Source organism: Ascaphus truei, chromosome 2 (assembly GCF_040206685.1).
Source record: "Ascaphus truei isolate aAscTru1 chromosome 2, aAscTru1.hap1, whole genome shotgun sequence".
Lineage (NCBI taxonomy): Eukaryota > Metazoa > Chordata > Amphibia > Anura > Ascaphidae > Ascaphus > Ascaphus truei.
The window spans coordinates 267,971,489-267,987,110 of NC_134484.1; positions in this window are offsets into that span (position 1 = coordinate 267,971,489).

Genomic DNA, 15,622 nt, shown 5'->3' on the forward strand with positions numbered 1-15,622 from the left:
TCTGTGCTGAAGCAGGGCATTCTGGCAGCCAAGTGGCTTGACCTTTATTAGTGAGCCTGGTTACCCCCTCTCGGAACCACAGACTTAGAAATCGCCAGCTCATATACAGTGCATAAAATAAATTTATATATATATACCCTTATACACCATTTTAATAAAAAATATCACAAAATTCTTCTAAGTCCCTCGGGAAGAGTGAAAGACGCGCACGTTCATTTTCAGAGCTCCTAGACCTTCCTATAAGAAGTTAGCCAAAAAGTAGCTTCGAAAAACGCTTAGGTTAAGTTTCAGAGTTACTTCTAATGTACCGAAGCTGGACTTAGACATAATTTCACTCTCACAACATTATGGCTGGTTGGAGACAGTCCGAACCACAAATACCGGGTCCATGGTTCTGGCCATATACTGGGGGGACAGGGACGACTCCCATTAACCCCTGACTATACCGGGGATACGCTTATCACAATGACTTACTGGTCTGTGCTGAAGCAGGGCATTCTGGCAGCCAAGTTGCTTGACCTTTATTAGTGAGCCTGGTTACCCCCTCTCGGAACCACAGACTTAGAAATCGCCAGCTCATATACAGTGCATAAAATATATTTACAGTATATATATACCCTTATACACCATTTTAATAAAAAATATCACAAAATTCTTCTAAGTCCCTCGGGAAGAGTGAAAGACGCGCACGTTCATTTTCAGAGCTCCTAGACCTTCCTATAAGAAGTTAGCCAAAAAGTAGCTTCGAAAAACGCTTAGGTTAAGTTTCAGAGTTGCATCTAATGTACCGAAGCTGGACTTAGACATAATTTCACTCTCACAACATTATGGCTGGTTGGAGACAGTCCGAACCACAAATACCGGGTCCATGGTTCTGGCCATATACTGGGGGGACGGGGACGACTCCCATTAACCCCTGACTATACCGGGGATACGCTTATCACAATGCCTTACTGGTCTGTGCTGAAGCAGGGCATTCTGGCAGCCAAGTGGCTTGACCTTTATTAGTGAGCCTGGTTACCCCCTCTCGGAACCACAGACTTAGAAATCGCCAGCTCATATACAGTGCATAAAATAAATTTATATATATATACCCTTATACACCATTTTAATAAAAAATATCACAAAATTCTTCTAAGTCCCTCGGGAAGAGTGAAAGACGCGCACGTTCATTTTCAGAGCTCCTAGACCTTCCTATAAGAAGTTAGCCAAAAAGTAGCTTCGAAAAACGCTTAGGTTAAGTTTCAGAGTTGCTTCTAATGTACCGAAGCTGGAATTAGACATAATTTCACTCTCACAACATTATGGCTGGTTGGAGACAGTCCGAACCACAAGTACTGGGTCCATGGTTCTGGGCGTATACTGGGGGGACGGGGACGACTCCCATTAACCCCTGACTATACCGGGGATACGCTTATCACAATGCCTTTCTGGTCTGTGCTGAAGCAGGGCATTCTGGCAGCCAATTGGCTTGACTTTTATTAGTGAGCCTGGTTACCCCCTCTCGGAACCACAGACTTAGAAATCGCCAGCTCATATACAGTGCATAAAATATATTTATATATATACCCTTATACACCATTTTAATAAAAAATATCACAAAATTCTTCTAAGTCCCTCGGGAAGAGTGAAAGACGCGCACGTTCATTTTCAGAGCTCCTAGACCTTCCTATAAGAAGTTAGCCAAAAAGTAGCTTCGAAAAACGCTTAGGTTAAGTTTCAGAGTTGCATCTAATGTACCGAAGCTGTCCTTAGACATAATTTCACTCTCACAACATTATGGCTGGTTGGAGACAGTCCGAACCACAAATACCGGGTCCATGGTTTTGGCCATATACTGGGGGGACGGGGACGACTCCCATTAACCCCTGACTATACCGGGGATACGCTTATCACAATGCCTTACTGGTCTGTGCTGAAGCAGGGCATTCTGGCAGCCAAGTGGCTTGACCTTTATTAGTGAGCCTGGTTACCCCCTCTCGGAACCACAGACTTAGAAATCGCCAGCTCATATAAAGTGCATAAAATAAATTTATATATATATATACCCTTATACACCATTTTAATAAAAAATATCACAAAATTCTTCTAAGTCCCTCGGGAAGAGTGAAAGACGCGCACGTTCATTTTCAGAGCTCCTAGACCTTCCTACAGTATAAGAAGTTAGCCAAAAAGTAGCTTCGAAAAACGCTTAGGTTAAGTTTCAGAGTTGCTTCTAATGTACCGAAGCTGGAATTAGACATAATTTCACTCTCACAACATTATGGCTGGTTGGAGACAGTCCGAACCACAAGTACTGGGTCCATGGTTCTGGGCGTATACTGGGGGGACGGGGACGACTCCCATTAACCCCTGACTATACCGGGGATACGCTTATCACAATGCCTTACTGGTCTGTGCTGAAGCAGGGAATTCTGGCAGCCAAGTGGCTTGACCTTTATTAGTGAGCCTGGTTACCCCCTCTCGGAACCACAGACTTAGAAATCGCCAGCTCATATAAAGTGCATAAAATAAATTTATATATATATACCCTTTACACCATTTTAATAAAAAATATCACAAAATTCTTCTAAGTCCCTCGGGAAGAGTGAAAGACGCGCACGTTCATTTTTAGAGCTCCTAGACCTTCCTATAAGAAGTTAGCCAAAAAGTAGCTTCGAAAAACGCTTAGGTTAAGTCTCAGAGTTGCATCTAATGTACCAAAGCTGGAATTAGACATAATTTCACTCTCACAACATTATGGCTGGTTGGAGACAGTCCGAACCACAAGTACTGGGTCCATGGTTCTGGGCGTATACTGGGGGGACGGGGACGACTCCCATTAACCCCTGACTATACCGGGGATACGCTTATCACAATGCCTTACTGGTCTGTGCTGAAGCAGGGCATTCTGGCAGCCAAGTGGCTTGACCTTTATTAGTGAGCCTGGTTACCCCCTCTCGGAACCACAAACTTAGAAATCGCCAGCTCATATACAGTGCATAAAATAAATTTATATATATATACCCTTATACACCATTTTAATAAAAAATATCACAAAATTCTTCTAAGTCCCTCGGGAAGAGTGAAAGACGCGCACGTTCATTTTCAGAGCTCCTAGACCTTCCTATAAGAAGTTAGCCAAAAAGTAGCTTCGAAAAACGCTTAGGTTAAGTTTCAGAGTTGCTTCTCATGTACCAAAGCTGGACTTAGACATAATTTCACTCTCACAACATTATGGCTGGTTGGAGACAGTCCGAACCACAAATACCGGGTCCATGGTTCTGGGCGTATACTGGGGGGACGGGGACGACTCCCATTAACCCCTGACTATACCGGGGATACGCTTATCACAATGCCTTACTGGTCTGTGCTGAAGCAGGGCATTCTGGCAGCCAAGTGGCTTGACCTTTATTAGTGAGCCTGGTTACCCCCTCTCGGAACCACAGACTTAGAAATCGCCAGCTCATATACAGTGCATAAAATAAATTTATATATATATACCCTTATTCACCATTTTAATAAAAAATATCACAAAATTCTTCTAAGTCCCTCGGGAAGAGTGAAAGACGCGCACGTTCATTTTCAGAGCTCCTAGACCTTCCTATAAGAAGTTAGCCAAAAAGTAGCTTCGAAAAACGCTTAGGTTAAGTTTCAGAGTTGCTTCTAATGTACCGAAGCTGGAATTAGACATAATTTCACTCTCACAACATTATGGCTGGTTGGAGACAGTCCGAACCACAAGTACTGGGTCCATGGTTCTGGGCGTATACTGGGGGGACGGGGACGACTCCCATTAACCCCTGACTATACCGGGGATACGCTTATCACAATGCCTTACTGGTCTGTGCTGAAGCAGGGCATTCTGGCAGCCAAGTGGCTTGACCTTTATTAGTGAGCCTGGTTACCCCCTCTCGGAACCACAGACTTAGAAATCGCCAGCTCATATAAAGTGCATAAAATAAATTTATATATATATACCCTTATACACCATTTTAATAAAAAATATCACAAAATTCTTCTAAGTCCCTCGGGAAGAGTGAAAGACGCGCACGTTCATTTTCAGAGCTCCTAGACCTTCCTATAAGAAGTTAGCCAAAAAGTAGCTTCGAAAAACGCTTAGGTTAAGTCTCAGAGTTGCATCTAATGTACCAAAGCTGGACTTAGACATAATTTCACTCTCACAACATTATGGCTGGTTGGAGACAGTCCGAACCACAAATACCGGGTCCATGGTTCTGGCCATATACTGGGGGGACGGGGACGACTCCCATTAACCCCTGACTATACCGGGGATACGCTTATCACAATGCCTTACTGGTCTGTGCTGAAGCAGGGCATTCTGGCAGCCAAGTGGCTTGACCTTTATTAGTGAGCCTGGTTACCCCCTCTCGGAACCACAGACTTAGAAATCGCCAGCTCATATAAAGTGCATAAAATAAATTTATATATATATACCCTTATACACCATTTTAATAAAAAATATCACAAAATTCTTCTAAGTCCCTCGGGAAGAGTGAAAGACGCGCACGTTCATTTTCAGAGCTCCTAGACCTTCCTATAAGAAGTTAGCCAAAAAGTAGCTTCGAAAAACGCTTAGGTTAAGTTTCAGAGTTGCTTCTAATGTACCGATGCTGGACTTAGACATAATTTCACTCTCACAACATTATGGCTGGTTGGAGACAGTCCGAACCACAAATACCGGGTCCATGGTTCTGGCCATATACTGGGGGGACGGGGACGACTCCCATTAACCCCTGACTATACCGGGGATACGCTTATCACAATGCCTTACTGGTCTGTGCTGAAGCAGGGCATTCTGGCAGCCAAGTGGCTTGACCTTTATTAGTGAGCCTGGTTACCCCCTCTCGGAACCACAGACTTAGAAATCGCCAGCTCATATACAGTGCATAAAATAAATTTATATATATATACCCTTATTCACCATTTTAATAAAAAATATCACAAAATTCTTCTAAGTCCCTCGGGAAGAGTGAAAGACGCGCACGTTCATTTTCAGAGCTCCTAGACCTTCCTATAAGAAGTTAGCCAAAAAGTAGCTTCGAAAAACGCTTAGGTTAAGTTTCAGAGTTGCTTCTCATGTACCAAAGCTGGACTTAGACATAATTTCACTCTCACAACATTATGGCTGGTTGGAGACAGTCCGAACCACAAATACCGGGTCCATGGTTCTGGCCATATACTGGGGGGACGGGGACGACTCCCATTAACCCCTGACTATACCGGGGATACGCTTATCACAATGCCTTACTGGTCTGTGCTGAAGCAGGGCATTCTGGCAGCCAAGTGGCTTGACCTTTATTAGTGAGCCTGGTTACCCCCTCTCGGAACCACAGACTTAGAAATCGCCAGCTCATATAAAGTGCATAAAATAAATTTATATATATATACCCTTATACACCATTTTAATAAAAAATATCACAAAATTCTTCTAAGTCCCTCGGGAAGAGTGAAAGACGCGCACGTTCATTTTCAGAGCTCCTAGACCTTCCTATAAGAAGTTAGCCAAAAAGTAGCTTCGAAAAACGCTTAGGTTAAGTCTCAGAGTTGCATCTAATGTACCAAAGCTGGACTTAGACATAATTTCACTCTCACAACATTATGGCTGGTTGGAGACAGTCCGAACCACAAGTACCGGGTCCATGGTTCTGGGCGTATACTGGGGGGACGGGGACGACTCCCATTAACCCCTGACTATACCGGGGATACGCTTATCACAATGCCTTACTGGTCTGTGCTGAAGCAGGGCATTCTGGCAGCCAAGTGGCTTGACCTTTATTAGTGAGCCTGGTTACCCCCTCTCGGAACCACAAACTTAGAAATCGCCAGCTCATATACAGTGCATAAAATAAATTTATATATATATACCCTTATACACCATTTTAATAAAAAATATCACAAAATTCTTCTAAGTCCCTCGGGAAGAGTGAAAGACGCGCACGTTCATTTTCAGAGCTCCTAGACCTTCCTATAAGAAGTTAGCCAAAAAGTAGCTTCGAAAAACGCTTAGGTTAAGACACAGAGTTGCATCTAATGTACCAAAGCTGGACTTAGACATAATTTCACTCTCACAACATTATGGCTGGTTGGAGACAGTCCGAACCACAAGTACCGGGTCCATGGTTCTGGGCGTATACTGGGGGGACGGGGACGACTCCCATTAACCCCTGACTATACCGGGGATACGCTTATCACAATGCCTTACTGGTCTGTGCTGAAGCAGGGCATTCTGGCAGCCAAGTGGCTTGACCTTTATTAGTGAGCCTGGTTACCCCCTCTCGGAACCACAAACTTAGAAATCGCCAGCTCATATACAGTGCATAAAATAAATTTATATATATATACCCTTATACACCATTTTAATAAAAAATATCACAAAATTCTTCTAAGTCCCTCGGGAAGAGTGAAAGACGCGCACGTTCATTTTCAGAGCTCCTAGACCTTCCTATAAGAAGTTAGCCAAAAAGTAGCTTCGAAAAACGCTTAGGTTAAGTTTCAGAGTTGCTTCTCATGTACCAAAGCTGGACTTAGACATAATTTCACTCTCACAACATTATGGCTGGTTGGAGACAGTCCGAACCACAAATACCGGGTCCATGGTTCTGGCCATATACTGGGGGGACGGGGACGACTCCCATTAACCCCTGACTATACCGGGGATACGCTTATCACAATGCCTTACTGGTCTGTGCTGAAGCAGGGCATTCTGGCAGCCAAGTGGCTTGACCTTTATTAGTGAGCCTGGTTACCCCCTCTCGGAACCACAGACTTAGAAATCGCCAGCTCATATACAGTGCATAAAATAAATTTATATATATATACCCTTATTCACCATTTTAATAAAAAATATCACAAAATTCTTCTAAGTCCCTCGGGAAGAGTGAAAGACGCGCACGTTCATTTTCAGAGCTCCTAGACCTTCCTATAAGAAGTTAGCCAAAAAGTAGCTTCGAAAAACGCTTAGGTTAAGTTTCAGAGTTGCTTCTCATGTACCAAAGCTGGACTTAGACATAATTTCACTCTCACAACATTATGGCTGGTTGGAGACAGTCCGAACCACAAATACCGGGTCCATGGTTCTGGGCGTATACTGGGGGGACGGGGACGACTCCCATTTACCCCTGACTATACCGGGGATACGCTTATCACAATGCCTTACTGGTCTGTGCTGAAGCAGGGCATTCTAGCAGCAGGGTGGCTTGACCTTTATTAGTGAGCCTGGTTACCCCCTCTCGGAACCACAGACTTAGAAATCGCCAGCTCATATACAGTGCATAAAATAAATTTATATATATATACCCTTATTCACCATTTTAATAAAAAATATCACAAAATTCTTCTAAGTCCCTCGGGAAGAGTGAAAGACGCGCACGTTCATTTTCAGAGCTCCTAGACCTTCCTATAAGAAGTTAGCCAAAAAGTAGCTTCGAAAAACGCTTAGGTTAAGTTTCAGAGTTGCTTCTAATGTACCGAAGCTGGAATTAGACATAATTTCACTCTCACAACATTATGGCTGGTTGGAGACAGTCCGAACCACAAGTACTGGGTCCATGGTTCTGGGCGTATACTGGGGGGACGGGGACGACTCCCATTAACCCCTGACTATACCGGGGATACGCTTATCACAATGCCTTACTGGTCTGTGCTGAAGCAGGGCATTCTGGCAGCCAAGTGGCTTGACCTTTATTAGTGAGCCTGGTTACCCCCTCTCGGAACCACAGACTTAGAAATCGCCAGCTCATATAAAGTGCATAAAATAAATTTATATATATATACCCTTATACACCATTTTAATAAAAAATATCACAAAATTCTTCTAAGTCCCTCGGGAAGAGTGAAAGACGCGCACGTTCATTTTCAGAGCTCCTAGACCTTCCTATAAGAAGTTAGCCAAAAAGTAGCTTCGAAAAACGCTTAGGTTAAGTCTCAGAGTTGCATCTAATGTACCAAAGCTGGACTTAGACATAATTTCACTCTCACAACATTATGGCTGGTTGGAGACAGTCCGAACCACAAGTACCGGGTCCATGGTTCTGGGCGTATACTGGGGGGACGGGGACGACTCCCATTAACCCCTGACTATACCGGGGATACGCTTATCACAATGCCTTACTGGTCTGTGCTGAAGCAGGGCATTCTGGCAGCCAAGTGGCTTGACCTTTATTAGTGAGCCTGGTTACCCCCTCTCGGAACCACAAACTTAGAAATCGCCAGCTCATATACAGTGCATAAAATAAATTTATATATATATACCCTTATACACCATTTTAATAAAAAATATCACAAAATTCTTCTAAGTCCCTCGGGAAGAGTGAAAGACGCGCACGTTCATTTTCAGAGCTCCTAGACCTTCCTATAAGAAGTTAGCCAAAAAGTAGCTTCGAAAAACGCTTAGGTTAAGACACAGAGTTGCATCTAATGTACCAAAGCTGGACTTAGACATAATTTCACTCTCACAACATTATGGCTGGTTGGAGACAGTCCGAACCACAAGTACCGGGTCCATGGTTCTGGGCGTATACTGGGGGGACGGGGACGACTCCCATTAACCCCTGACTATACCGGGGATACGCTTATCACAATGCCTTACTGGTCTGTGCTGAAGCAGGGCATTCTGGCAGCCAAGTGGCTTGACCTTTATTAGTGAGCCTGGTTACCCCCTCTCGGAACCACAAACTTAGAAATCGCCAGCTCATATACAGTGCATAAAATAAATTTATATATATATACCCTTATACACCATTTTAATAAAAAATATCACAAAATTCTTCTAAGTCCCTCGGGAAGAGTGAAAGACGCGCACGTTCATTTTCAGAGCTCCTAGACCTTCCTATAAGAAGTTAGCCAAAAAGTAGCTTCGAAAAACGCTTAGGTTAAGTTTCAGAGTTGCTTCTCATGTACCAAAGCTGGACTTAGACATAATTTCACTCTCACAACATTATGGCTGGTTGGAGACAGTCCGAACCACAAATACCGGGTCCATGGTTCTGGCCATATACTGGGGGGACGGGGACGACTCCCATTAACCCCTGACTATACCGGGGATACGCTTATCACAATGCCTTACTGGTCTGTGCTGAAGCAGGGCATTCTGGCAGCCAAGTGGCTTGACCTTTATTAGTGAGCCTGGTTACCCCCTCTCGGAACCACAGACTTAGAAATCGCCAGCTCATATACAGTGCATAAAATAAATTTATATATATATACCCTTATTCACCATTTTAATAAAAAATATCACAAAATTCTTCTAAGTCCCTCGGGAAGAGTGAAAGACGCGCACGTTCATTTTCAGAGCTCCTAGACCTTCCTATAAGAAGTTAGCCAAAAAGTAGCTTCGAAAAACGCTTAGGTTAAGTTTCAGAGTTGCTTCTCATGTACCAAAGCTGGACTTAGACATAATTTCACTCTCACAACATTATGGCTGGTTGGAGACAGTCCGAACCACAAATACCGGGTCCATGGTTCTGGGCGTATACTGGGGGGACGGGGACGACTCCCATTAACCCCTGACTATACCGGGGATACGCTTATCACAATGCCTTACTGGTCTGTGCTGAAGCAGGGCATTCTAGCAGCAGGGTGGCTTGACCTTTATTAGTGAGCCTGGTTACCCCCTCTCGGAACCACAGACTTAGAAATCGCCAGCTCATATACAGTGCATAAAATAAATTTATATATATATACCCTTATTCACCATTTTAATAAAAAATATCACAAAATTCTTCTAAGTCCCTCGGGAAGAGTGAAAGACGCGCACGTTCATTTTCAGAGCTCCTAGACCTTCCTATAAGAAGTTAGCCAAAAAGTAGCTTCGAAAAACGCTTAGGTTAAGTTTCAGAGTTGCTTCTAATGTACCGAAGCTGGAATTAGACATAATTTCACTCTCACAACATTATGGCTGGTTGGAGACAGTCCGAACCACAAGTACTGGGTCCATGGTTCTGGGCGTATACTGGGGGGACGGGGACGACTCCCATTAACCCCTGACTATACCGGGGATACGCTTATCACAATGCCTTACTGGTCTGTGCTGAAGCAGGGCATTCTGGCAGCCAAGTGGCTTGACCTTTATTAGTGAGCCTGGTTACCCCCTCTCGGAACCACAGACTTAGAAATCGCCAGCTCATATAAAGTGCATAAAATAAATTTATATATATATACCCTTATACACCATTTTAATAAAAAATATCACAAAATTCTTCTAAGTCCCTCGGGAAGAGTGAAAGACGCGCACGTTCATTTTCAGAGCTCCTAGACCTTCCTATAAGAAGTTAGCCAAAAAGTAGCTTCGAAAAACGCTTAGGTTAAGTCTCAGAGTTGCATCTAATGTACCAAAGCTGGACTTAGACATAATTTCACTCTCACAACATTATGGCTGGTTGGAGACAGTCCGAACCACAAATACCGGGTCCATGGTTCTGGCCATATACTGGGGGGACGGGGACGACTCCCATTAACCCCTGACTATACCGGGGATACGCTTATCACAATGCCTTACTGGTCTGTGCTGAAGCAGGGCATTCTGGCAGCCAAGTGGCTTGACCTTTATTAGTGAGCCTGGTTACCCCCTCTCGGAACCACAGACTTAGAAATCGCCAGCTCATATAAAGTGCATAAAATAAATTTATATATATATACCCTTATACACCATTTTAATAAAAAATATCACAAAATTCTTCTAAGTCCCTCGGGAAGAGTGAAAGACGCGCACGTTCATTTTCAGAGCTCCTAGACCTTCCTATAAGAAGTTAGCCAAAAAGTAGCTTCGAAAAACGCTTAGGTTAAGTTTCAGAGTTGCTTCTAATGTACCGAAGCTGGACTTAGACATAATTTCACTCTCACAACATTATGGCTGGTTGGAGACAGTCCGAACCACAAATACCGGGTCCATGGTTCTGGCCATATACTGGGGGGACGGGGACGACTCCCATTAACCCCTGACTATACCGGGGATACGCTTATCACAATGCCTTACTGGTCTGTGCTGAAGCAGGGCATTCTGGCAGCCAAGTGGCTTGACCTTTATTAGTGAGCCTGGTTACCCCCTCTCGGAACCACAGACTTAGAAATCGCCAGCTCATATACAGTGCATAAAATAAATTTATATATATATACCCTTATTCACCATTTTAATAAAAAATATCACAAAATTCTTCTAAGTCCCTCGGGAAGAGTGAAAGACGCGCACGTTCATTTTCAGAGCTCCTAGACCTTCCTATAAGAAGTTAGCCAAAAAGTAGCTTCGAAAAACGCTTAGGTTAAGTTTCAGAGTTGCTTCTCATGTACCAAAGCTGGACTTAGACATAATTTCACTCTCACAACATTATGGCTGGTTGGAGACAGTCCGAACCACAAATACCGGGTCCATGGTTCTGGCCATATACTGGGGGGACGGGGACGACTCCCATTAACCCCTGACTATACCGGGGATACGCTTATCACAATGCCTTACTGGTCTGTGCTGAAGCCGGGCATTCTGGCAGCCAAGTGGCTTGACCTTTATTAGTGAGCCTGGTTACCCCCTCTCGGAACCACAAACTTAGAAATCGCCAGCTCATATACAGTGCATAAAATAAATTTATATATATATACCCTTATACACCATTTTAATAAAAAATATCACAAAATTCTTCTAAGTCCCTCGGGAAGAGTGAAAGACGCGCACGTTCATTTTCAGAGCTCCTAGACCTTCCTATAAGAAGTTAGCCAAAAAGTAGCTTCGAAAAACGCTTAGGTTAAGACACAGAGTTGCATCTAATGTACCAAAGCTGGACTTAGACATAATTTCACTCTCACAACATTATGGCTGGTTGGAGACAGTCCGAACCACAAGTACCGGGTCCATGGTTCTGGGCGTATACTGGGGGGACGGGGACGACTCCCATTAACCCCTGACTATACCGGGGATACGCTTATCACAATGCCTTACTGGTCTGTGCTGAAGCAGGGCATTCTGGCAGCCAAGTGGCTTGACCTTTATTAGTGAGCCTGGTTACCCCCTCTCGGAACCACAAACTTAGAAATCGCCAGCTCATATACAGTGCATAAAATAAATTTATATATATATACCCTTATACACCATTTTAATAAAAAATATCACAAAATTCTTCTAAGTCCCTCGGGAAGAGTGAAAGACGCGCACGTTCATTTTCAGAGCTCCTAGACCTTCCTATAAGAAGTTAGCCAAAAAGTAGCTTCGAAAAACGCTTAGGTTAAGTTTCAGAGTTGCTTCTCATGTACCAAAGCTGGACTTAGACATAATTTCACTCTCACAACATTATGGCTGGTTGGAGACAGTCCGAACCACAAATACCGGGTCCATGGTTCTGGCCATATACTGGGGGGACGGGGACGACTCCCATTAACCCCTGACTATACCGGGGATACGCTTATCACAATGCCTTACTGGTCTGTGCTGAAGCAGGGCATTCTGGCAGCCAAGTGGCTTGACCTTTATTAGTGAGCCTGGTTACCCCCTCTCGGAACCACAGACTTAGAAATCGCCAGCTCATATACAGTGCATAAAATAAATTTATATATATATACCCTTATTCACCATTTTAATAAAAAATATCACAAAATTCTTCTAAGTCCCTCGGGAAGAGTGAAAGACGCGCACGTTCATTTTCAGAGCTCCTAGACCTTCCTATAAGAAGTTAGCCAAAAAGTAGCTTCGAAAAACGCTTAGGTTAAGTTTCAGAGTTGCTTCTAATGTACCGAAGCTGGAATTAGACATAATTTCACTCTCACAACATTATGGCTGGTTGGAGACAGTCCGAACCACAAGTACTGGGTCCATGGTTCTGGGCGTATACTGGGGGGACGGGGACGACTCCCATTAACCCCTGACTATACCGGGGATACGCTTATCACAATGCCTTACTGGTCTGTGCTGAAGCAGGGCATTCTGGCAGCCAAGTGGCTTGACCTTTATTAGTGAGCCTGGTTACCCCCTCTCGGAACCACAGACTTAGAAATCGCCAGCTCATATAAAGTGCATAAAATAAATTTATATATATATACCCTTATACACCATTTTAATAAAAAATATCACAAAATTCTTCTAAGTCCCTCGGGAAGAGTGAAAGACGCGCACGTTCATTTTCAGAGCTCCTAGACCTTCCTATAAGAAGTTAGCCAAAAAGTAGCTTCGAAAAACGCTTAGGTTAAGTCTCAGAGTTGCATCTAATGTACCAAAGCTGGACTTAGACATAATTTCACTCTCACAACATTATGGCTGGTTGGAGACAGTCCGAACCACAAGTACCGGGTCCATGGTTCTGGGATTATACTGGGGGGACGGGGACGACTCCCATTAACCCCTGACTATACCGGGGATACGCTTATCACAATGCCTTACTGGTCTGTGCTGAAGCAGGGCATTCTGGCAGCCAAGTGGCTTGAACTTTATTAGTGAGCCTGGTTACCCCCTCTCGGAACCACAAACTTAGAAATCGCCAGCTCATATACAGTGCATAAAATAAATTTATATATATATATACCCTTATACACCATTTTAATAAAAAATATCACAAAATTCTTCTAAGTCCCTCGGGAAGAGTGAAAGACGCGCACGTTCATTTTCAGAGCTCCTAGACCTTCCTATAAGAAGTTAGCCAAAAAGTAGCTTCGAAAAACGCTTAGGTTAAGTTTCAGAGTTGCTTCTCATGTACCAAAGCTGGACTTAGACATAATTTCAATCTCACAACATTATGGCTGGTTGGAGACAGTCCGAACCACAAATACCGGGTCCATGGTTCTGGCCATATACTGGGGGGACGGGGACGACTCCCATTAACCCCTGACTATACCGGGGATACGCTTATCACAATGCCTTACTGGTCTGTGCTGAAGCAGGGCATTCTGGCAGCCAAGTGGCTTGACCTTTATTAGTGAGCCTGGTTACCCCCTCTCGGAACCACAGACTTAGAAATCGCCAGCTCATATAAAGTGCATAAAATAAATTTATATATATATACCCTTATACACCATTTTAATAAAAAATATCACAAAATTCTTCTAAGTCCCTCGGGAAGAGTGAAAGACGCGCACGTTCATTTTCAGAGCTCCTAGACCTTCCTATAAGAAGTTAGCCAAAAAGTAGCTTCGAAAAACGCTTAGGTTAAGTTTCAGAGTTGCTTCTCATGTACCAAAGCTGGACTTAGACATAATTTCACTCTCACAACATTATGGCTGGTTGGAGACAGTCCGAACCACAAATACCGGGTCCATGGTTCTGGCCATATACTGGGGGGACGGGGACGACTCCCATTAACCCCTGACTATACCGGGGATACGCTTATCACAATGCCTTACTGGTCTGTGCTGAAGCAGGGCATTCTGGCAGCCAAGTGGCTTGACCTTTATTAGTGAGCCTGGTTACCCCCTCTCGGAACCACAGACTTAGAAATCGCCAGCTCATATACAGTGCATAAAATAAATTTATATATATATACCCTTATTCACCATTTTAATAAAAAATATCACAAAATTCTTCTAAGTCCCTCGGGAAGAGTGAAAGACGCGCACGTTCATTTTCAGAGCTCCTAGACCTTCCTATAAGAAGTTAGCCAAAAAGTAGCTTCGAAAAACGCTTAGGTTAAGTTTCAGAGTTGCTTCTAATGTACCGAAGCTGGAATTAGACATAATTTCACTCTCACAACATTATGGCTGGTTGGAGACAGTCCGAACCACAAGTACTGGGTCCATGGTTCTGGGCGTATACTGGGGGGACGGGGACGACTCCCATTAACCCCTGACTATACCGGGGATACGCTTATCACAATGCCTTACTGGTCTGTGCTGAAGCAGGGCATTCTGGCAGCCAAGTGGCTTGACCTTTATTAGTGAGCCTGGTTACCCCCTCTCGGAACCACAGACTTAGAAATCGCCAGCTCATATAAAGTGCATAAAATAAATTTATATATATATACCCTTATACACCATTTTAATAAAAAATATCACAAAATTCTTCTAAGTCCCTCGGGAAGAGTGAAAGACGCGCACGTTCATTTTCAGAGCTCCTAGACCTTCCTATAAGAAGTTAGCCAAAAAGTAGCTTCGAAAAACGCTTAGGTTAAGTTTCAGAGTTGCTTCTCATGTACCAAAGCTGGACTTAGACATAATTTCACTCTCACAACATTATGGCTGGTTGGAGACAGTCCGAACCACAAATACCGGGTCCATGGTTCTGGCCATATACTGGGGGGACGGGGACGACTCCCATTAACCCCTGACTATACCGGGGATACGCTTATCACAGTGCCTTACTGGTCTGTGCTGAAGCAGGGCATTCTGGCAGCCAAGTGGCTTGACCTTTATTAGTGAGCCTGGTTACCCCCTCTCGGAACCACAGACTTAGAAATCGCCAGCTCATATAAAGTGCATAAAATAAATTTATATATATATACCCTTATACACCATTTTAATAAAAAATATCACAAAATTCTTCTAAGTCCCTCGGGAAGAGTGAAAGACGCGCACGTTCATTTTCAGAGCTCCTAGACCTTCCTATAAGAAGTTAGCCAAAAAGTAGCTTCGAAAAACGCTTAGGTTAAGTCTCAGAGTTGCATCTAATGTACCAAAGCTGGACTTAGACATAATTTCACTCTCACAACATTAT